Below are 24,884 nucleotides of genomic sequence, written 5' to 3'. Positions count from 1 at the left end.
AACTTTAACTCATAAAACAATCCATTGACAAACAGTTATTAGTTACAGATGTCATAACTCAAAATTTCCATCCAGTCCCTTGTATCTCAAAAATTTCCATCCAGTCCCTTGTATCTCAAAAAAAAAACAATCACTCTGGACTCTCCGTTGAGACCAGCTGGTCAGCAAAACGAGATCCAGTAACAATTTATAATAATCATTCATTCATCATACATATCTTCCACGACATATGCATGGGTGTCCTAGTAGGCACCACGAGCCCGTGCATTGCCGTGGTCAAAATTTCCATTATGCATCTTTCTATGCATAGAAATTAAATTCAATGAAAATAACACTTTTATAATAAAAAAATTCCCATTATGCATCTTTCTATACATAGAAATTAAATTCAATAAAAATAACACTTTTATAATAAAAAAATTCCATTATGCATCTTTCTATGCATAGAAATTAAATTCAATGAAAATAACACTTTTATAATAAAAAAAATTCCATTATGCATCTTTCTATGCATAGAAATTAAATTCAATGAAAATAACACTATTATAATAAAAAAATTCCATTATACATCTTTCTATGCATAGAATTCAATTCAATAAAAATAATACTTTTATAATTAAAAAAATTCTATTATGCATCTTTCTATGCATAGAAATTAAATTCAATAAAAATAACACTTTTATAATTAAAAAAATTTCCACTATGCATCTTTCTATGCATAGAAATTAAATTCAATGAAAATAACACTTTTATAATAAAAAAAATTCCATTATGCATCTTTCTATGCATAGAAATAAAATTCAATAAAATATCACTGATATCCATGCATATTCATAGGTGAATATGTACATGGAGTAAATTAGAATATTTCTTTTAGAATGCACAAACGGTGGGAATTACTCTTTTGGAATAACATAGAAATAAACTTTCTTTTTCACAAAATTCTAGAAAATTTTGCCATAACCTCCTTTGTATGGCTGACCATTTCTCATTTTGAACATTCTATTTTCAATTTAAATTAACCCTAATTAGATGTAAAGGACTCTAATCTATACAATTTTCAATTTCCAAGAGAGTAAATAATAAGAAAAGTTTAATTAATCTTTTTGTTAAACATTCTAATATAAAGAAAGGTTGAATTGTAAAGAAGAGAAGGGGGTGGCCTTTTCATCAAGGCATAGCATAGAATTTACTTCAATTAACTAAAAAATAAGAAAATCATAGATTTAAAATTAAAACCATAGATTTAAAATTAAAACCATAGATTTAAAATTAAAGCCATAAAAAATCAAGAAAACCATAGATTTAAAATTAAAAAGTAAGAAAATTTAGCTTACATGAAGTTGTAAGCTTTCCTTTGGCTTGAGGGATTGAGGGTTCTACTCTTGTTTGAAGCAAGAGTGGCCACCAATTACTTTGGAGAGGATTAAGCAAAAAATAATTGAATTATCAAGAGAATTCAATGTAAATGGCTCTGGGTAGAAGTAGAGTAACAGTGCATAAACACTATTAAGCTTTTACAAAGGGGGAGGCTTCTATTTATAGGAAAAAGTGAGCCTCAAACCAAGCAAACTAATTCTAGAATTTTCTAGATCAGTTTGGTCAATTTTTGACCATTTTTTAGTTAGTTCAACTTACTTTTTGGAACTAGACTTGAAATAGGAGGAGAGATGAAATATCTCATTTAATTGATTTAAAATTGGGGAGTAATGATGAGAAAAAAAGGTGCCTCCTTCATGAGGGGGAATCCCCACTCCGAGGTGTCAAAATTCAGTTTTTTAATGTTTTCTTTGGTCCTTAGTCCACTCTTCATCTTATGTGAGCATTTACTCATTTTTGGGACGGTTTTTATTTTATTCTTCAATTTATCTCCTCCCTACATTTGGATTAATCTTATTGGTCCCTCAGAACCTTAATCCAAAATTTTTAGAAAATCTAGACCCTTAGCTAAGCTATGGTCTTTTGAGCAGATTATAATTTATTTCTAATGTACCTTAGGAATTTCTTATTAAAATTCTATTTCAGGGGAATTTATTTTAATAAGAAATGATATTTTTCCATCCAAAGATATCTAAAAACTGAATTATCTCTCTCTTATATTTTCTCTCTCTAGGTCAAAATAGGTAGAAATAAGATCTTTTATTATTTTAAAAAGGGATTTATTACAGGGGAAGAAACTAGACATCTTGAGGGGCTGGGGAGGAATCTTACATTCTCTCCCACTTGAAAAACGTGAGATGTCCTCATCTCGCAAACTGGGGATAATCCCGCATCAGTTCGGCTTCTTTCTCCCAAGTGGCATCTTCAAAAGGATAGAACTTCCATTTGACTAATAATTATGTTAGAATTCTGTTCCTGAGAACCTTCTCTCGAACATCAAGGATTTCTGAGAGATTTCTTCAGGTTGGAGTTCCATCAGTCCTTGGGTTGAAGAAGTTAAGAGTTCATCATTACGCACATGATTCGGGCTTGGTGCATACTTCTTAAGTAGGCTAACATGAAATACATTATGTACTTTGAGAGATGAGGAGGCAAAAGAAGTTCATGGCTAAGTCACCTACTTTCTTTGTAATGAGATATGACCCACAGTATTTGGGGGATAACTTCTTGTACTTCCCAAGAGATAGAGAACTTCTTTTGGGCCGTACTCGAATGGAGACCATATCTTCTTCTTCGAATTTTCTTATCTGCATACTACTTCTGTCTATCCTGGGCAGCTTTTATATCCTTTCGGATTGACTGCATCTACTGCTCCATTTCGTCAAGCATCTGTCTAGACATCTCGACCCTAATCAATAGGTCAGACCAAGTTAATGTCGTTAAGCAGTCTTGTCCATACACAGCTTTGAAAGGGCTCATCCTGATACTTCGATGATAAGAGGCATTGTAGGCGAACTCAACTAGGTGCAGATAGCTTAGCCACTTCTTGGGTTCCCTGCCCACAGCATGACCGAAGTATATCTTCAATTACTTGGTTCACCCTTTCTGTTTGACCATCAATCTCGGGGTGGTAAAAGCAGTGTTGAGATCCAAGAAAGTTCCTATTGCTTCGAAGAATGCAGTCCAGAATCTTGACGTGAACTTGGGATCTCGATCACTTACTATTCTCTTGGGGTAGGCCATGCAATCTGAAGATTTCCTTGAGGAACACTCTGGCCAAGCAAATAGGCTTTTGCCCCTTCCCCCCAAAGGAAACAGACTGTTTTGAGGACTATAGGAGCTCTAGATAGGCGAACACGGTGCTGTAAAGCACACTAGGACCCTTTAAACGATACGCTCGTTTCGAGCTATCACACGCCCTAGTCCAGGTTCAACCATAAGTAAGGGGGTCAAAAACGAGTTAAAAACAATCTAAAAACAAGTAAAAACGGGGTGCGAAACACCTAAGAAACCACTTGTGTGAGTTTCAAGGGTAGTTACCAATGCACGTAGGGTACCCACGTCACATGCATCTACGTTCTGGTCGAGTGCTAGAGTCTGAGCCACTAGAAAGCGTTTCAGTCTACGCAGGCTCACACCATCCCTCCACGTTAGCATCTTGGCCTTCGGCTGGAACCCAAGGGAGTGCAACCCAAGATCCACGAATAGTGGATAGTGACTCGTCCTCTGACTCAGAAGCCATGGAAGGGCACCCTACCAAGAACCCTGAGGAGACAAGACAAAACATGCTAGGTTGGGCCCCACAACCCGGATCTAGCATGTTTAGTCATCTAATAGAGACCTTTAGTAGAGCTACATGCTCTGAACATGCGACAAGCGAAGTAAATGAGGAAGGAGGGGTAGTAGATTCGCCATTCACATCTTATGTAGACCCTACCCTCCCAAAGAGTGTCCATGTAGATATTCTACCCACTTCATTTAATGAGGACCCTACTGAGCTACCACATTCCGATGCTCTTCCTAAAGTAGAGGTCCCTAGAAGCCAATCCATAAGAAGTGACATTGCGTCCACTTCAAGAGAACCATTTGGCACACCAAGTTTAGATGGGATATTTCTCAATGAAAATTGGGAATATGATCTACACACAGAGACTCTAATAACGGACCTATACACGGGTTACACATACCATGTAGGTTGGTTAGAAGTCCTACGATCTACATCTAGCGCCACTAATCTAGAAGAGCAACAGCAAATGATATGTGAGGTTATTCATAGAATTATCCAAATTGAGAGGCAAAATAGGGGAGTGGACCTAGTTTCCACTGGCCCTATGAGGTTTTTGGATACGGGCAAGGCCAAACAACCAACCCTATCACAATTGGAGACTCCCTCGGTGAGTCCCATAGACCCTTCGTATGTTGTTTCGCCTGGAGTCTCAATGCAGGTTGAGCCCACGAGTAGTAACTTTAGCTTTCCAACCTTGGCTCAACTTTCCATTAGGGAATCCGCAATGCCTACCCCAATGATGAGCATAGCTGAAAGTGCACCTGTTTACCGCTGTAGTTAGTACGACACCGCTACCTAGTGAAACAGTACCTAGAGCAGTGCGTGCCAGTGCCTATCAACCATATGTACCTATTGCTACTCATGCTCATGTAGCTCCTACGCCTCTTAGTATGCCAATGGCGTATGCTCCACGACCGCCTTATCACAACTCTTATCCAAGAGGAGCTAGGCCTAGTCACATATCATATCCTACATCATTTGCCAACATACTCAGACCAACGCCAACTCCTATCAGCCAGGCTATCCCAGAAGTGCCTCCACCAGCTATGCCTGCTCACCTAGGTGATCTCGCAGCGTTTGCTCAGACGATCGGACGATCTATTGCGGAAAACATGCGGGGTATGCCTAAGAGAGAACCTAGAAGCAAGGCAGTACAAGTGGCTAAGCTCACTCAAAACTTCAGTGGTAACGAGGATGTTAGGAAGCACATTGAAGTCTTTGAACACGTGTGTGATTCTTTGGAAGAGCACAATGAGTTGCATAAGTGTAAAGCCTTAGGCTTAACCTTGAGTGGGAAGGCCGGAGATTGGTATCGAACCTTAAGGGTTGAAGAGCGCACTCACTACCCCACTCTCAAGAGATTGTTCTTGAAAGAATACATACGCGAGGGTGTGCTTTGGGGGGTAGCATCTCAACTCCAAAAAGCTGAACGCAAGGAAGGGGAGTCAGTGAGAGACTTTATAAGTCGATTGAAGCATCTAAATTCTCGCTGCACTCCCGACGATGAACGCTTCAATAACAACCAACTCCTCGATAGATTCATCCGAGGATTGCGCCACGAGGACATTTACAATGGCCTAGTCATTAGAGGTCTTACAACATGGGAAGCAGTCACTGCCAATGCAATCCAGTTAGAAGACAACTTGATGATTGCAGGTAAAAAGGTGTCTTCAGAAACAAAATCCGTTAGTTCGCAAGTATCTGGGCACGAGCCAATGACGGTAAAACCTATTGCCAAGGAGCCCAAGATATCTGAAATGTCTGTGACCGACCTTACTAAGGCTCTCCAAGAATACTTTAGGGGTAATCGAGCTCCTCAGAATAGCCATATGTACCCAAGGAGAGAGCAACAATGGTGTTCGGTGTGCTTAGGACCACATAGCACGAGTGAATATCCCACATTCATAGTCAAATTCAATGGGAATTACAATGCATGTGGTAAGTATGGCCATCAATCGAAAGATTGCCTAGTACTTAAGCGAATGTTGGCAAATCAGGCACCACTAGCCTGGTCAAACACACCTCAAGTACCCGCGCTAATGCCTGCACAACCTGTCGAGCAACCGTCACAGCACATAGTTCCAAGGAATCCGAATGTAGTCCAGTCTGTGCCGTTACCACCGCCAGTGCTAGGACCACAACCTCCACATCCAAGGATTACCCCTGTAAACCAGATGGGTTGTGAGTCACATAGTGCATGTGGGGATTATGAAGAGGAGATAGACCCCACTGCTCCATACGGGATTGATACGTTTGAAATGATTCCCCAGTACTACATGGAGGATCATTTCGGGCAAGTTAAGTCTGTATATCAAGCGGCTGCTCTCGCCACAAGAGGGAAAAACCTTAATACCTTGGCGAGGAGACCACCTCTTCAATGCTATGAGTGTGGTGGACCGCATCGTGTAGCGGAGTGCCCTAATAGGCTACAGAAGATCGCTACTCAAATGCAACCAAATCAAGGGAGCACATCGGGAATGCCGGTACTTACATGTAATCGTTGTGGCATAGATCATTTGATCGCTCAATGTCCACATAATCCTAATGCACCCAAGATTACGCCATTGAATTTGGTTGAGGTCACCAACCAAGCACGAGGAACCACACCCATTGTACCCGTGAATGTAGTTACACGGTCAATGCTTCAAAATCAAAACTACATTCTTGAAGAGAGGGATACTGCATCAATCGCTCAGGCAAAGAAAAAGAAAACACGACGGAAGAGATCGCTTAATGCCACGAGCTCCAAGCCTAGTTCAAAGACTAACATAGGGACAGGAGACGATCCCGTGTATATGAATGATCCTGAAGATGATTCTGATTCAATAGAAACCATGGGGACCAAAGCCACTACCTTAAGGGAGGAACCCACTCGGGAGCTCAATGAAGGAGAATCAAGCGAGTACATAAATAAGGGAAAACAGAAGGAAACTTCCTCGGCCCCACAACCAAGTCAGTTAATGCCCTCTCGACCACCCAAACTGACTGAGACTCCCCAAGACAAGCCACGTGGGCCAAAAACCCTCAAGAAAAAGATTGGAACTTACCCAAACCCAGTTGAGGAGATTGAACAAGTGCAACACTTAAGGGGTTTGGTGGAAGAAACACAAAGAGAACTGGAGCCAAACCCGAGAAAAATCAAAATTCCAAACACAATGTTTCCTACGCAAGTTCAGCCTCACAGGAACCATAAACCGTTAGCTATATCTAGTATCATTCGGGAAGAAAGTGAGGATAGGACATCAGGAAGTGGGCAAACACCCTTTTTGCTTGAAAGAATGTTTAGTGAGGGAATTCCTGACCCCATCGAAGAGGAAGTGATTCCATCTTCACCAATCCCTAGTCACGGGGCGATGTCTCGAAAAGTACCGTTGAATGTGTCTAAGCTAATGGATTTCATGTCCTCTGAAATCAGAACCACGATCATAGCCAAATTATACGGAGATCCTGAGCTATTCTTAGCTCTTCGAGCATTTCTCAATGGAGAACTAAAGGCGGGGCTACCACAATTTGCAAATATAGATAGACCTGACACGCTTCAAGATGAAGGGGAACATTGGGATCTACAACCCAACCCAAATGAAGATTCGGTCGTTGAAATACCTGTGAACAAGTTGGGACAGTACTTTGAAGGTGATGAATCTAATGCCACCCTCCCCATTACTACCAAGGGATTAACTCTAAAGGGAATCCTTGATGGTGGTGCTGGAGTGAGCATTGTGACTAAAAACTGTTGGGAATCTATGGGAAGACCTCACCTTGAAGTCATAAACATAGTGGTTAAGATGGCAAACGGAACCATAGCTAAACCTATTGGAATGTTAAGGGACCTTAAGATCAAGGACCTGGGATACAAGGTAAAACATACCTTCATTGTAATGGATTTCTCCAAGCATCCTATGTCATATCAAATGATCTTAGGACGTCCTTTCATGAGGGAAGCACAAATGGTGCATGACTGGTCGAAAAACCATGTCTACCTACAATTCCAGGACTCTGTCATTCGAGTTGATCTTGAGAATGGTCGTGCACACCCTTTAGGAAGCAAGGTTATCATCGATAATCGATCGGATACCACAGTTCATTCCGCCCCATTAAGGTATTGCTATACATGCAAAAAAGAGACTGATGATGGGAAGGATTCTCCTTACATGGATGTCCTACCGGGTATGACTGAGTCGGATAACGTGGATTGGGTACACCTAGCGGCAACCATAGACACATGGGGAAATAGAGGCACAAGTTGGGTAACACCTGAGGGGCAAGATATGCCACCGTTAGTGCCAATAAACATGATAGGTGTTATGCACTTGACTCCTGATGGCGAGAAAGTGGCAAACTCCACTGACACTGAAAGTAGCGAAGACTCTGACCAATGCAACTCTGAGTATGAATCTCAAGAAGAAACTGACCCTGAGAGCCTGAGGGAAAAAATGAATCAAATATTCACCCAAATGTGGAAGCAAGGTGCTCAAGGCCTAGGACAGTGACCTCCTGCAGTTCATCCAAAAGTGAGGGGGACACAAGTGAAGATCGACCAAGTGAGTTCAAATCTGACAGAAACAAAAATCAAAAACTTGGTAAGAAGAAAACGAGACATAAGCGCCAACGCTATCGAGCTAATGTACGCACTGCAATAAACAAGGAGAGATCCACTGTAGAATGGCTTAGTTATGTAGGAGCCATTGATGCTCATCGGAAGATAGCGGATAATTGGGGACAATACCTCCAAAGTGTCATGTGGTGTATTCCGCAACCTCATGACGTCGCCCAATTAGAAATCGAAGAGAAGCCGAAACTAAGTCGTACTGCAAGAAGGCGGCAAAACCAAGAGTTAGCTCAACAACAAAAGGAGGCGGAATTAAAAGAAAAAAACCGGGCACAACAAGAAACAGTAGACTTACACCCCGCACCCGAGCATTTCAAATCATTCACCCCACAGGGGAACCTAAAGTAGTCTACACAAAAGCCCAACGAACGCCTACCAATGGGAGTAGCGGTGTCTACGATGGCCCTGCGGGGTAGTTAAGGAGATAGACTTAGCAGATCCGGGGGAGGAGTCTAAACCAGTTTTTATTGCTCAAGACCTCACCAAGGCGGAAGAAGCTGCACTTACGAAGCTTCTTAAAGAATTCAAGGACATATTTGCTTGGACATATCATGATATGAAGGGTGTTCCACCCTCGGTGGTGCAACACACGATTCCAATGATTAGCACTGCTAAACCAGTCCAGCAACGTCCCTACCCAATGAATCCTAAGTACGCAAAGATTGTACAAGAGGAAATTGAAAAGCTTGTAAAATGTGGATTCATATACCCTATTGAGCACTCAGAATGGGTTTCCCCGATAGTCATCGTACCAAAGAAGAATGGGAAACTCAGAGTGTGCGTTGATCTCAAAAAGGTTAATGTAGCCACCAGAAGGGATCATTACCCCCTGCCATATTCTGAACATGTGCTTGAAAGAGTGGCAGGCAAGGAGGCATATAGCTTTTTAGATGGGTACTCGGGTTACAATCAGATCACAATTGCAGTCGAGGACCAAGCTAAAACAGCATTTATCACGGAGTTTGGAGTGTTTGCCTTTCGCGTCATGGCTTTTGGCTTGACCAATGCACCTGCAACATTCCAACGATTGATAAACACGGCCTTTAAGGAATATCTAAGGGACTTCTGTGAAGCTTTCTTAGATGATCTTTGTGTTCATTCCTTTTGGGACGAGCACTTGATGTGTTTACGAAAAATATTTGAAAGGTGTAGATTTTATCGCATCTCCTTGAATCCTTTCAAATGCCAATTCTGGGTTAAACACGGAGTTATCTTAGGGCATATAGCGTCCAAAAATGGGATTTCCACGGACGAGAGTAAAATCAAGGTCATTCTGGAATTGCCACCACCCACCAACTACAAGGGAGTCCAACGCTTTATGGGCCACGTTGGTTATTATCGAAGATTTATTCTATTCTTCGCCGAGATAGCTCGACCATTGTATAAGCTTCTCATCGAGTTTATTTGGACCGAAGAATGTGACCGTGCCTATGAGCTATTAAAGAAGGCCTTGGCGAGTGCTCCAATCTTGAGAATGCCTAACTGGGATTTACTCTTCCATGTGCATATTGATGCATCAAATTTTGCTATTGGGTGTGTGTTAACTCAACCTAGAGAACACAAACTAGACTACCCCATTAGCTTTGCCAGTCGCCAGTTGAACGATGCTGAGATGAACTACACCACTACGGAGCGAGAAGGGTTGGCAATGATATATGCAGTAAAGAAATTTCGTTATTACCTCCTTGCCACCAAGTTTGTTTTCTATGTGGATCATCAAGCATTGTTGTATCTGGTAAACAAACCATGCTCCACAGGAAGAATCACGCGATGGCTATTGATTCTTCTTGAGTTTGATTTCACTGTTGTTGTGAGACCTGGCAAGAAACATGTTATGGCTGATCATTTGTCTCGCATACCTAATGGTGAGGCTCCTACGGGGGTTGATGATGACTTACCGGACACTTCCCTGTTCATGGTGGAGACAATGCCTGAATGGAGTGAGAAGATTGTTAACTTTTTGGTTAATGGCTTTCCACCCAAGGAGCTTCGTAAAGATCTGGCTCGAAAGCTAATCAAAGAATGCGAACCCTATTGCCTGATAGCCGGGACTCTTTATAAACGAGGAAAGGATGACGTTCTTAGGCATTGTGCCCGAGAGGATGAGTATCTATACATTTTGCAAGAGGCACATATGGGCGTACCCGGTGGTCACTTCTCAGGAGACTTAACTGTGCGAAAGATCTTACAATCAGGGTATTGGTGGCCCACTATGTTCCAAGATGCATCACTCTTTGTGAAGGGTTGTGATGAATGCCAACGATACAAGAAACCCCAGAGGAAAGATTAGATGCCCCTACATCCAATCAAAGTAAACCAACCATTTGAAAAGTGGGGTTTAGACTTTGTAGGTCCAATTAGCCCAGCGGCCCGAAACACACAATCTCGCTATATTATTGTGGCCACTGACTATATGACCAAATGGGCTGAAGCGAAGGCGACACGTAAGGCAGATGCAAGGACAACAGCCAAGTTCCTCTTTGAAAATATAATCACATGATTCGGTTGTCCTTTTGAACTTGTGAGCGACAATGGTACGCATTTTATAAATGAAGTGATTAAGGAGCTCACAACAAATTTTATGATATCCCATCATAAATCTACTCCTTATTATCCGCAAACGAATGGCCAAGCCGAGAGTACCAACAAGACTTTAATCTCTATTTTGACAAAGACAGTTGAAGCTCATCGCACGGATTGGGATCTAAAGCTTACGACAGCTTTATAGGCCTATCGTACTGCGTACAAAGTGGCTATTAATTGCACACCATTCAAAATGGTATATGGCCTATCGTACTGCGTATAGGCCTATCGTACTGCGTACAAAGTGGCTATTAATTGCACACCATTCAAAATGGTATATGGCCAAGAAGCAGTCATGCCGTGGGAATTTGTCATTCCTAGTCTTCGTGTTGCTACTCAAGAGGGTTGGGATGGTAATCCCTTAGCAGAGCGTATGTATATCCTTGAGCGGCTAAATGAAGAAAGACAATTGGCTGTGTACAATGCCCTTGTGGAGAAGGATAGAAGGAAAAAATGGTTTGATCGCCATCTAAAGGACAAGGACATCAAGGTTGGGGATAAAGTCCTGATGTATGGAGTGCGAAACGAAAAGAAGAAGCTCAAATATGCTGGTAAGGGACCATATAGAGTATGTGAAATTACCCCGCAAGGTACCATCAGAGTGGAGACTCTCGACGGAGTTGAAACCGTTGGATTCCTTAATGGGAGTAAATTCAAACGATACTATGACCCCCTGAGCCAGGAGGAGTTACATGCAATCCATCAAAAGAAGGCAGCTAAAGAACAAGCTGAGCTTAAAAAGATACAAGCGAGAGTCGAAGCCAAAGAACGTCAACAGCGTGCTAGGAGACAACGAGAAGCCAACTTGGGAATTACACAAGTATTTTTCGAGGAAGCAGAAGAGGATGCACTGGAATCTGACCCACCTCTAAAATACCCAATTGAGTTACAGAGTCCTTACGGGGAGGTGCTGTATAATGCATTATTGGATACAGGAGCTCAACACAATTTGCTATCATATGGCATGTGGTGTCAACTGGGAAAACCACCTTTATCCAAGGGTTCTATCCAAGTTCAAGGAATCAACAAGAAGAAAACCCCTGTCTCAGGAATTCTGCACACTCCGGTTGCTTATGACAAGGGAACCATAATTCAAAGCTTTTTGGTTATGCCTGCTGGTACAATGGAAGGGACTGTAAACTTAGGGCGCAAATGGATGATGGCCACCAAGTGCAATATCGATTGGGAAACCAGACAAGTCACAACGCAAGAACCAACACTAGGGCTGACCGCTCAAAATCCCGCACCTAAGTCATCCACTCAAATATTAGATAACGAAAAATCACAAAGTCCAGTGGCAAAACCATCTTCGATTGTTGGCCACCCCTCTAACGCTTCAATGCCAAGAGTGGAAACATGCAGGGTGGTCTCTAAAGCTCCGCTTACTATGCCAAAGAGTATATACAAATGGGTCCCAAAAGCTTCGTTAACAGCTACTTCCCCTGCTCAATCTCGTTCAGCCACCCAAGAAGCCTCGTAGGAAGAAAACAGCTACCCACCCGAGAAAGGGCAATGTAACATCACGATGGATCCCTAAAAAATTCTTAATAGCCCAAGGGTACTACGAGGGGAATGACCAGATTTGGGTCCCTAAACATAAGTTGAATCCCTCTACATCACTTGTAAAACCTTGCAAACCAATTGTTGCCACCCCAATGACAATTCAAGACCGTGGTAAGGGAAAGGTAATAGAGTGCTCCGCACCACTTCTTCCAGAGTTAGTTTGGATTCCCAAACGATATCGATCATTACCACCTAGCTCAGGAAGGGGGGAGCCACATGAAGCTTCTAGCTCCTCATGCCAGGCACATACTCATATAGAAGTTTCTACATGCTCTACACCTACTCTTGTCAACACCCAACAAAAGACCGATGAGTCTACGTCTCCATTTCCTCCATTCGTCAATGGGAGCGTACACTACCATCTCTGCAATTGGATGTAGCCACAAGGGTCATAAAAAGCTATCTGCCCACATCACAACCGATGACCCGCTGGACAAATTGGTTCCAAGAGGCTGCAACATCATTGCAAATAATATGATCTACCCAAGGAAAGGGGGAGCATGTACTCACGCTCGACATGGGATGTATATATATAGCTTCATACATTTTTTTTTAAAAAACAAAGAAAAGAAAAACAAAAAATAGTAAAAAGAGCAAGAGCACAAAAATAAGAGAAATATCCGTATACAATCAAGAACTAGATTGACCTATCATAAACCTACTGATGCTATATCTGTGTTGCAGATATGGCAGATGCCCGATCATCATACACTTCATCCACTCCTACCTTTGGTGAGAGGTATCATCTGTACCTTTCTCAGATATTTCACATGTGCTATCCTGTAATTGAAACTGAATGGGATCATATAGATGTACTAGCCAGAGAGGAAAATGTTGAGGAATTAGAATGGCTAATTCGCCTATTGATCATGACTGACCCCTACTCCGTAGAGGACATATCCCCGATAGCCCAATGCTTTCCTTTTCCACAAGATGACTATCCTCGCATGGTTACATTTTTGATGAGTTTATGTGGATGGGAAAATGAAAAGGAAATATCTGACAATGATGAATGGACGGATGAAACTCATGGCACTACTGAGGTTGACTTTATTTGTTTGGATGATGCGGATAGAGGCTTAGCCTTAGGGCTAGAGCCAGGACTCTACAACATCCTCTTACCATATCCTCAGTAGTAGTGTGGTGACTGGTAGGTAGGTTAGCGTTTTCAAGTTTTTTCTAGTTTAGATTCCTTAAACAAGTCTTGAAATTTTCACACTGATGTGCCTCTCGAGGTATAGTGCTTGTTAGTTGATTGTACAGGTTGAAAAGTTTGAGGTGGGTTCGCTTTCAAGTCGTGAGACTGCCGCAACGTTCATCAAAATATATCTACATCAAATTGCAAGCTGTCTCGTCAAATCAAGGAGAACTCCAATTATTACAGGTGTAATTCTTCCATACCCACTCTCTTTCGTTTTTACTATTCAATTAATTGCATAAACTATAATGCATGACCACATGGAAATTGTCAATGTACTACTTAGTTTTTGAAGTTGCTTGCATGTTAGTGTAAATCATTAATGAGCTTAACTTTATTGGAAATATTCCTAGGCAGCATGACATCTTTAGTTAACCTTGGAATACGATTGTCTTAGGTCTAGGGTCAAACCATCTTAATGTTTGACACCTGGCCATGTGTGTGTTGACCTCTAGGACATAGCTATTACCCCTTTGTCGAAAGGATGCAAGACAAATTATAGTTCAGGAGCGAAGATCAAAAGAAATAGATTTTAAAAAAAAGCCTACAATAAATGGCAATACAAGTCTATGATGTGCTTTAATGTTGGCCTATCGCCTTATTGATACTTGGTAGGCGAGGAGTATTCTACTCCAGACCGATGCCTTGGTTGGTAGGGGGTAGCCTTGCCTAAAGTGAGCTAATAGATTCCTGGATAATGCCTTGTGTTAAACATGGTACCAGGATCGATGTTAGTTTTGCCTTAGGAAGGTCGCCATTGTGTGTAAAAATTGTCACGTGCCAAAAAAAAAGGCAAAAAGCTCCTGTAACTCTGATGTTTCTTGTTTCCCTAGGCTTGTGGTATTAACTTGTTCTTAGAGTAGACACAGTGTGGTCATGTGTTTATTTATTAAGCTTGGTTATTTTCCTTGACTTAGGCCAGTTATAAACCTTGATTAACCTTTGACACCTTGCTTACTCTTGATTTACTTTCAATAATTTTAAACTAGTGTTAATTTGCTACACTAGCTCATTCATGTGACCCTTAAACTAAGTTCTCATAGCAACATCCATTGTGGTCTAACATGCTTGAATTTATACACTTTATATCTTTTGAATTCCAACATACTTTCACTCTACTTCCCTGTTTTGTAGACGGTCCACCACAACAACCCTATCGAGCTTACCATACCATAGCTTCCGAGGACGGAATCTACATCAGGAAGGGGGGCATGTTAACCTATGACGGACATTCAGACGTACTATGTTTTACGTCATTAATTTAAATATTCTGAGTCATGGGCCGGGCTTGTCGGCACCATATGTTAAGGATGAAGGGATTGGGTGATCGCCGATGAGAGGCGCACCTTGAATATCAGTAGGATAAGGGTTAGGGTCGGCCGGCCATGTATGGGCGCCCAAGTGTGAACGGCCAAGTCACCTATAAGAGTCAAATGTAACCCTAAAATCCTCATTCTCATGTGTTGTGAATACAAGAGTGCTCTTGCCTTATCTCTTTGGTTTCCTTCTCCTGCGTGTGTGTGTGTGTGTGAGAGAGAGAGAGAGAGAGAGTGAGAGAGCGATCGAGCACTGTGTAGCGGCACGACGGCGGAGAGGCGGTAGAGCGGCGACGGCGGCTCCTTCTTCACGGCTGCGATGCGGGAATCCTTCAAGGCAGCGGTTGAGCGGTGAGTGACACATCCTTTGCATTCTGTTTGAGCTTCCTTCCCTGGTTGTATGCTTGTAGCCATTCGTGGCTCGCATACGGTGTCTGGCAAGTCCCCATCTACGACCTGTGCGGCAAAAGCGCACATGGCCAAAGAATTTATCCTGCATAATCTTCTCTCTTGCTTCATTAATCAATGGATTTAACACCACTGTGATTGCAAGCAAGGAGGATTTTTTGCTGACGGCATCTGCTACCACATTTTCTTTGCCTGGACGGTACTTGATTGCAAAATCAAATTCTTGCAGGGTCTACATCCACCTTCTTTGGCGCATGTTGAGATCCTTCTGAGTGAAGATCCACTTTAAGCTCTGATGATCTTCATCAAAGTGAATCTTTGACCCAGTAGGTAATGTCTCCACAACTTCAGGGCATAGACTACTGAAAGTAGCTCCAAGTCATGGACATCATAATTTCTCTCATGCGTTCTGAGTTTTCAGGATTCATAGGCCACTGCTGCATGACCTTCTTACATGAGCGCACCTCCCACGACAAAACCATTGGCATCAGTTACTACCTCAAAGGGTAGAGAGGAATCTGGCAACTTCAAAACGGGATTGGTTACCAAGGCGGTTTTCGGCTTATCAAAAGCGCTCTGACACTTGGCAAACCATTGAAACAGGATATTCTTTTTTAGAAGATTAGTTAGGGGGGACGCTATGAGAGAATAATTAGGTATAAAAATTCTATACCAACCAGTTAATCCCAAGAATCCTCTGACTTCTTTCACTGTCTTTGGTTCAGGCCAATCTATGACTACTTGGACTTCTGCGGAATTTGGAGAAATTCCGTCTTTGGATACCAGAAAGCCCAAGTATTCAACATGGTTGATAGAGAAAGTGTATTTACTCTTTTTTGCAAAGAGTTTGTGCTTCCTTAGAATCTCAAGAACTTTACGGACGTGAGCTTCATGGTCAGCTCTTGCATTCTTTGAGTAAATCAAAATATCATCAAAGAAAACAAGAACAAAATCATCCAAGTATTAGGCGATTGAATGTAGCTAGGACATTTGTCAATCCAAACGGCATGACTATAAATTCATAGTGCCCATAGCAAGTATTGATGGCTATCTTCTGGATATCTTGCTCATTAATCCTGATCTGGTAATACCCTGATTTGAGATCTATCTTTATGAAGATCTGGAATCCATTTAGCCTGTCCAGAAGCTCATCAATTTTGGGGGTAGGATACTTATTCTTAATTGTCAGCTGATTGAGACCTCTGTAATCCACACAGAGTCTTAACGTTCCATCCTTCTTTTTCTGAAAGAGAACTCGTGCTCCCTAAGGTGAAACGCTGGGTCTTACAAACCCTTGTTCTAACAGCTGCCTAAGGTGTTCCTTGAGTTCAATGGCTTTAGGGACTAGCATTTTGTATGTGCGCTGGGCTACTGGCTGAGCTCTGGGGGTTAATTCTATCACATGATCTACTTCCCGAATCATCTCAGTTAGCTCTACTAGGAATAAATCATCATACTCACTTAACCATTCTGGTTCTTTAGCTTTTAACTTTGGGTCTACCGGATTCATTTTGACAACATAAATGAGTTGCTTCTTTCTAAGTCCTTTCAGTAACTTAGAAGCTTTTACTAATTGCAAATTGCAGATCTGGGGATCCTGAAATTTCGGTTCCTTGAACTTTGTTTCCGTGAAGGTCACAGAAGGAAATGGTTCCATTGTGACAGTGAATGTCAGCTTGATTTTTGTGGAGCCAATCCATTCCAAGGATTTCGTCAAAAACTCCCAATGGTAAGACTCTGAACGGGCAGTCAGTTACATTCCCATCTAGATTAAACTGAATATGATTTGTTTCATGGTGAGTGAAAAGAATCTTCCCACTGGCCAATTCAACTTGCATAGGTTTCCTTGATTTCTGTTCTAAGACTAGATTACGCAAGCATCCTAGGGAAATAAATGAATGAGTACCTGAATCAATCAAAAGCTTAAATGGCGGCTTACCCTTATACTCAGCTGGAGTATGAGTGCTATCGTAACTGCTCTGGCTGCTCTGCAAATTGGGGCAAAACTCTTTCTCTTTGGTTACCCCAGTTCTGGGAGGGAGTTCTAAGATTACTCTGAACAGAGGCAGATGGGTGAGCTGCATTCCTCTTAGGATTGCCTTGATTTTGATGAGACGGTGATTTGACTTATACGAAGGGGCTAGTCTCTGCACTCTCTGGGTCCTTGACTTCCTTGTCCTCTTGACATGGCAGGAGTCGGGCAGTCTTTAAGCTGGTGACTGAAACCTTGAAACCCAAAACACCTGTTCTCACTTCTAAGCTCATCCCTCTGAATCCTTGAAAAAGGTGGGGCTCTTGAGAAAGTATTTTGAGGAAAGGGTCTTCCTTCACTTCTGAATCTCCCAGCATCTTGATTCTGAATAGGGCCTTGTTGCCTCTTTGGGGTGGAAAGTTTGAAGCATTTCCGGGGGTCCGGAACCTTTTAAAGTTTGAGGGTGCAGGCTTTGGAGGGACCTTAACAATAAATGCTTTGGCAAAGTCCTTTGCATTTCTGACAGCTTTTGCCATTGAGACTGGTTTGGCATTTTTCATTAAATTGTCCAATGGCTCGTTCATCCCTCGAATGAATCTGGCCACCATCAGCTGCTCTTCATCCAAAAGTGGAGAATATTTGAGGAGAAGGGCAAATGCTTGATGGTATTCTTTAATTGTCCGTCGGCTATCCTGCTTCAATTCCAAGAACTCAATTCATTTTGGTTTCCAGGAAGCCCGGAGGACAGAACCTCTTACTGAGGTAAGTCTTAAGATCTGACCAGGTCTGGGTATTTCGATCGAGACAGTTTGTCTCGCAATGGTTCCTCCATGTGACCCTGGCTGTTTTCACAATTTTCAATCTGGCGAGATCCATCTTGCTCCTCTCATTATAACTGGTTACATCAAAATATTCTTCCATTGTCTCGATCCATTTTTCCACTACTTCTCCTAAACTATTCCCCTTCACCCTTGAATGGATCAGGTTGGGATGAATCGGGTTGGGATCGATGCAGGGCTTTACGATAAGAGGATCCGGCTGCCTAGCATGGGCTGCGCGCCTCATGATTCTGACAAAACAAAATTTTTGTCAACTTAACCTCGTCATCGGATTTAAGATTTATTTATTAAATAAATAAATATTCCATCATAATTCTTAAAAACAAGATACACTCTGATAATTTTATTAACCAATATTCACAATCACGAAAACAATTTGGAATCTTTTGCAAAACATCATTTATTATTAAAAGTTTTTGATATATACATAGAGTGTCTTGGCTCCAAAAGTCACTGCCTCAATCGTGTACGCATAAAAAGGTGATACTGCGATGGAGACATGCTATGATATACACAATTCATCACTGATAAAGGTGCTGTAATTCTACTTCTAGTAAATAAAGCGGCTTAGAAGTTTAAAAATACGGCAAGAATTTTTAAAATTTCAGGGTGAATGATTATAGAGTTGGACATAATGAATAACTCCTTGCCTTATCAAGATCATGGCTAGCGAGATATTCTGCCTAAGTCTCTAACACTGATTGGTATTTGTTGGGTATTGTGCAATCTATACATGCATGTAAATGAGCCCTACTTTAGTTGTAGTATGGGGCTCAAGTTAGGGTTTCCTAATTTTAGGAAAAGCAAGGCTTTCATGCCTATATATGTAATTATCTCATTAATAGAAATAAGCTCTCACGTTCTTTCATCTCATCATGTCTATAAATAAGTTTATAACAGCTCTCTGATACCAGCTGTGAGACCCCTCTACCCCCTCGGCACACCGGATTCCCGGAAGCTAGCAGTAGTGGAAAAAGCATCTCTTGCGTGGGGTAGGGTTTCCCACTCGGGGTCTCACCCACGGATATCCGGACACGAGACTAATCTAGTGGTCATTCCGAAACCGGGAAAATTTCCCTTGCCCGGAAAACGGGGACGATTCCACCTTTTTTGATTTTCTTAACGAATTTTCTAACAAGGTCAAGAGACTAAACTATCATTCACCTAAATATAGATAGAAGGAAAACTATTACAGACTTAACTTGAAGAAATCAACGTTTTTTTCCTAACTGAAATCAGGTGCACTTTCGTTGATCTATTCATTTGAGAAAGTCTTCAGGTTTTTATTTAACTACTCGAGTTCTATACTAGGAAAGTCGGGTCTCCGAATTACTGAGCCAACTCCCTTCACCATCCGGAGTGGCAGACCAAAAGAGAAGTGATGCCCGTGGGACTAGTCAAGCAAGTTTCGATCAGTTTTGAAGGATTAGTATGTGAAATGACTTTTGTGGTGTGTTAGACCTCCCACCAGCTCGAGGGGCCTATGGCTTACTCATTGGAAGGCCTTGGTTAAGGGCAACTCAAGTGATCCATGATTGGGGTTGGGACAACTTGCATATCCCTAACCCATAGGGGACAGTGACCTTGCCCTTGTAAAAAGGCCCCGATGAGAGTGCTAAGGGCACTGCCCTACATGACATGATTCCCATTCAGGAGGAAGGACCCAATGACGAGGAAGAACAGGAGGAATGGCAAGCCTTACCAGAGGATGAGGCCTGGGATCCATTCGGTTCAGAGGGAGAGGCGGCAAAACCTCTATGGAATTGGTTAAATTCCTATGAGGGGTTCCAGTGCAACATGGTGGACATAGTGGAGTTAGACCTAGACCCTATTCAAGAGCTGTCCCAAGAAGAAGAGCTCTCAAAAGAAGCAGGTTTACGCACAGGATTGGGCAGAATCTTTGCTCACTCTGGCCTCCTCCTCTGCGACAATGTCTCAACAGGAAGAGATAGAGGTCATAGGTCTAGGGGAACATGAGTTTTCTCAACAACCTCGCAAAGAAGGTCTCTCAAGAAGAGTCATTAGAGGCACCTATAACAAATCCTAGAAACACCCACAAGGAGAGGTGGGTAGAGCACCTCAAGGCTCAGGAAGAAGCCTTGCCAATAGAAGAGATACTCGCTGTGACTGGATGGAGAAACACATTGGTGATTTCCCTTTGGACAACACCCCAGCCCATGACCCCTTATCTCTCCATCAAGAAGCACTTGGCACCGCACCTCTTCCACCCACCACTTACCACCACGATGAGGTGAGAGAGCTGAACCTGGGCACATCAGAGGAGCCACGCCCCATCTTAGTGGCAACTTGGGTCTGGGAGGACCTTTCCACTCTTCAAAGAATCACCAACTTTTCAAAGAACACCAAGAGGCGTTTGCATGGACTTACAAGGATCTTCCAGGGATAGACCCAGCCATTTGCACTCACAAAATTTCACAAAAAGAAGGCAGTTAGCTAGTCAGGAAGGGCATCTACCGCGTGAACCTAAAATATTCAGAAGTGCAAAAGAAAGAGCTAGACAAGATGGAAGAGGCAGGTATCATCATTTCCATTGAGCACTCGGAGTGGTTGTCACCTATAGTGGTGATTCCAAAAAAGAAGACCAACAAGATCAGGGTCTGTGTAGACTTCAGATCCCTCAATCAAGGCACTTTGGAAGATGTGGCCAGCCAAGGGTGGTTGTTCAAGCAAAATGCCTGTCTCAACTCACTCTGGTGTTCGTGAAGTGCCAGGTAGTATCGGGTCTCCGTCTCCAATTTTTTTTTTTAAATCCCCCTCTTCGGTTTATTTTTCCTTCTTTTTTTACAAGAGACACAAAAAAAATCTCTCTCTCACCCAACCTCCTCATCACCGACCAATCTCTCACTCGTCACCCACCCTTTTCCTCTCTCTTCTCCCTTTCCCTCTCTCTTCTCCCCTTCCCTCTCTCTTCTCCCCTTCCCTCTCTCTTCTCCTCTCAACTCTCATCACCAACCAACCCAACCTCCCCTTCTCCCCGATCAAGTTCCCCGATAAAGTAAAAGTAAAAAAATAAAAAAAATCCCCCCTTTGTATTTTTTTTCTTTCCAAAAAAAAACCCTCCCTCAATGTTTATTTTATTTTATTTTTCCAAAAAAATCATTTCCCCCCCAAAAAAATCGACTCCCCCATCTTAGTTTTCTTTTTTCTATTAAAAAACAAAACAAGCCCCCCCCCAAAAAAAACAAAACCAAAAACACCCACCCACCTCTCTCTTTTCCCCCTTACCTCACCCACCGACCACTCCCCTCTCACTCATCCCACTGACCATCCCCCTCACATAACTCACCGACCAACGACCAACCACTCCTCTCTCTCTCTCCCCCCCTCACTGACCACCCCCTCTCTCCCTCTCTCTCTCTCCCTCCCTCACCCCATCGACCACCCCCTCCCTTCACTCCTCACACTCCTCACCCCCTCACCTCACCGACCACACACTCCCCCAATCCCTCTCACCTCTCCCACCGACCAATCACCCCACCCCACCTTGCTTCTCTCCCCCCACAACTCTCTCCCCCTCCTCGCATCATTCCACACAGAGACTAGCCCTCCTTGCTCAATCACCCGTGCCCCCTCTCTCATCGACCACCCTCTCCCTCTTAACCAACCCCACCTCCAGCAACCCTCACCTCACCGAACCTCAACCCCCCCTTATCTATCGCTCACCGTCACCCCCCAGCGCTCACTAACCCTCTCTTTCCCCCCTCACCGACCAACCCGACCACCCCCCTCCCCCCCTTTCTCTCTCTCTTTCCCCCCTCACTGACCACCCTAGCCTCCCTCTCTCGCCTCACCGACCACCCTAGCCTCCCTCTCTCGCCTCACCCCCCTCTCCCTCTCTCCTCTCCCACCGCCGACCACCCCCCTGTGCTTAGCCATCCCCTTTGCCAACTCATCGGCCCCCTCACCCATCCTCTATCTCATGTGTGCAACCCCCACCCCTTCGCTGCCCTCACCGCCCCCCACTCCCCCGTTCTCCTTCTCTGCCTCACCTGCCCCCTCTCTTGTGCGGCGCCGACCCCCCACCCCTCCAGCACCCCCTCCCCTGCCCCCCTTCGTCCTCCTCTATTTCGCAGCTATGCACCATTGCTGGAGCTCGTTGTGCTGCTGTAGGCCATCACAATAGTGCTAGAGCGAGCTATCCTCAACCTTCCGCCCCTCAACGATCATCATGGTTCTCTCTAATGACATTGACTTACTGCACCCTCCAGAGCAGGTGGAAAAAAAACACAAATTGAAACCTCTTGTGTAGTCTCCAAATTCCTTCTTCATGGATGGGAAATGTCAGGATGTTTTAGCCTCACCACGGTGTTTAGTTACTCCCGGAGTGTTGTGCTATGTGGAAGCCATTCTATCGTTTTATGCCAGCCAACAGGAGGTCGTGCCCAACTTACTGAGGGCAGTTCATTTAGAAAGAAAGGAGATTGATCAATTTTAGCACATTGTCAAGCTCAGTTCTTTGACTAGCCTCTTGGATTTGTACTCTAGGCAAAACTTCCTGCCACACCCCACCTCATCATTCCCCCCCTCAAAAAAAAACAAATATGATAATAATAGTTATATATATATAAAAACAAACCAAAAGGTTGCTCCCCCTCTTACTTCACCCCTCATCGACCATGCCTTTTCCCCCCACCCCACCCCACCCCACCCCACAGACCAACCACCCCCTGACCAACCCCCCTCTCTCACCTTGCTCGTCTCGTCAACTTACCCAACCCCCTCCCCCTCTCTCACTACCCTCACTTCCCTCCGTGTGTGCGGTCACTGTCCCCCTCCCATCACTCCCCATCGGCACCCTCTCTCTCATAATTTCCACATCTCACCTTTGCATTATGCTGCCTCACATGGCCAATTTGAGGTACTTTTGTTGCTATTGGAGAAGGGTGTGTCGTTGAATGCAATGAATCATCATAAACAGATGCCTTTCATGCTTGCTTACAAAAATGGAAGGGTATTTTGCATTGAGGGGCTTGTGGCATGGGGAGTTAATATCCTTGTGTTTGATGCTCCCAATGGGAGGACATGCCTCCATTATGTAGTAAAGAGCGGCCACTTTGATTGTGTCCAACAAGTTTTGGATGTTGTCTAGATGCCCATAGTGGCACAAACATGTGGAGCTACACCTCTACACTTGGTAGCCCGGTCCAACCATTCTATAGTAGTTTGCTTGCTTTTAAGTAAGGCATTTCTCATGTGTGCAACGCCTACAAGATCTAGTGGAAGCGGTTGTGGTTTTGGAAGCACATCATTGCATTTTGCAGCACATAGAGGATCATCTAAATGTGTTAAAGAGCTCTTGGCATGGGGTGCAGCTAGGTTGCAGAGAAACTCTCAAGGGCACACCCCTTCTTCATCACTCTGCAATACCATAACACAATATGTACATGTGCAGCTTTCCCCTTTGGCTGCAGAGCCCTTGGTATGGCCATCTCCGTGGTAGTTTATGAGCAGTCTTGACCCTGAAGCATACGTTCTCTTGGAGGCTACCGTGGCACATGCTATTGATGCTTGGGAACATCAGATCTTTTTTGTTAATGAAAAGTGGATCTCTTATATACTGGCCATGGTTAGATTTCATGTTGTATCTTGTATGCATGGACTTCGTGCCGGAAGTTCTTCCCAGACAAAGTGGCCAGTGATGATTATTGTTTAGATTGGTTTTTGTGCTTTTGTTGAGGTAGCCTTTTGCCAGATGCTTTGCCCAGGGGATGACAGTGGTAATACAATTAGTGATAGCTTGCTGGATGAAGTGCCTAGGAGCTCTCAGAAATAGCTTGCTGGATGAAGTGCCCAAGAGCTCCTTGTTCAATCATTTTTTTCTTGAGCTCACTGGATGAAGTTGCCCAGGAGCCTAGTTGATTCATTTTTATTTATTTTGTATCTCTCTACAAGGTTTGACTGGAAGGATCATTGTATAAGGTATGCCTAGGAGCCTACTTACCAGATGTTTTTCTCGGAGGCTAGCTTGCTAGATATCTTCTATGGCATTCACCGGGACGGTGAATTAAGTAGTAGTGGGCGGCGGACGGGAAGCCAGGTCCTCCACATTCCACCAAGAGTTGCCACCGTCACCTCCGACCACTCTAACCACTTCGACCGCCGGTGTGCTCCAACCACTCCGACCCCCGATGGCTCCGACCACCAGTGCCCTCCGATGACTCCAACCACCGTCACTGCCAATGCCCTCTAACTGCTCCGATCACCGTCTCACTGCTTGTGCCCTCCGATCGCCAGTGCTCTTCGACCCCTCTGACCGCTGGTCCCCTTCAACATCTCATACGTGCATGGCTAACTCCGATGGCACTCATGGAGGCAACACCCCTCTCCCTTTCTCAAGGTAGGGAGAGATCCTCTTCGAGATCCTCAGCACCATCTTCCTTTCCTCTCTCCCTTTCCCAAGGCAGGGAGAGATCCTCTTCAAGATCCTCTTGAGCACAACGCAAGGAGGAGGACACCCAAGGAGGAGTTAAGGGGAGCACTCTCTCGGCAGCATACACACAGTCTGGGACACACTCTCACAGAGGAGGACACACAGTCTGGGACACACTCTCACAGAGGAGAACACTCTCTGGTGTATCACCTTCAGTTCTAGCACAATCCTTCTATCGGAGCGGAGTCTCCCTTGTATCATCCCTTTTTTGGGTATTGTGATTGTAGTGTTGTGCTCTATTGGTGTTTTGTCTATCTCTTTGTGTGAGCGAGGTGAGT

The 24,884-nt window shown here is 43.6% G+C and overlaps 2 pseudogenes; both read left to right on the top strand.

Annotated features, from left to right (window-relative positions):
- Nucleotides 1-22,344: 22,344 nt before the first annotated feature.
- LOC147622315 (small ribosomal subunit protein eS27y pseudogene) lies at nt 22,345-22,601 on the top strand (annotated as a pseudogene).
- A 394-nt stretch (nt 22,602-22,995) lies between these two features.
- LOC147622314 (E3 ubiquitin-protein ligase XB3-like) lies at nt 22,996-24,366 on the top strand (annotated as a pseudogene).
- Nucleotides 24,367-24,884: the final 518 nt, after the last annotated feature.

The sequence above is a fragment of the Cibotium barometz genome, chromosome 29, assembly GCF_041138505.1.
Source record: "Cibotium barometz isolate CiBa-2024 chromosome 29, ASM4113850v1, whole genome shotgun sequence".
Taxonomy (NCBI): Eukaryota; Viridiplantae; Streptophyta; class Polypodiopsida; order Cyatheales; family Cibotiaceae; genus Cibotium; species Cibotium barometz.
The sequence above is the reverse complement of the archived record's forward strand: the minus strand, read 5'-3'. Positions and strand labels throughout refer to the sequence as shown.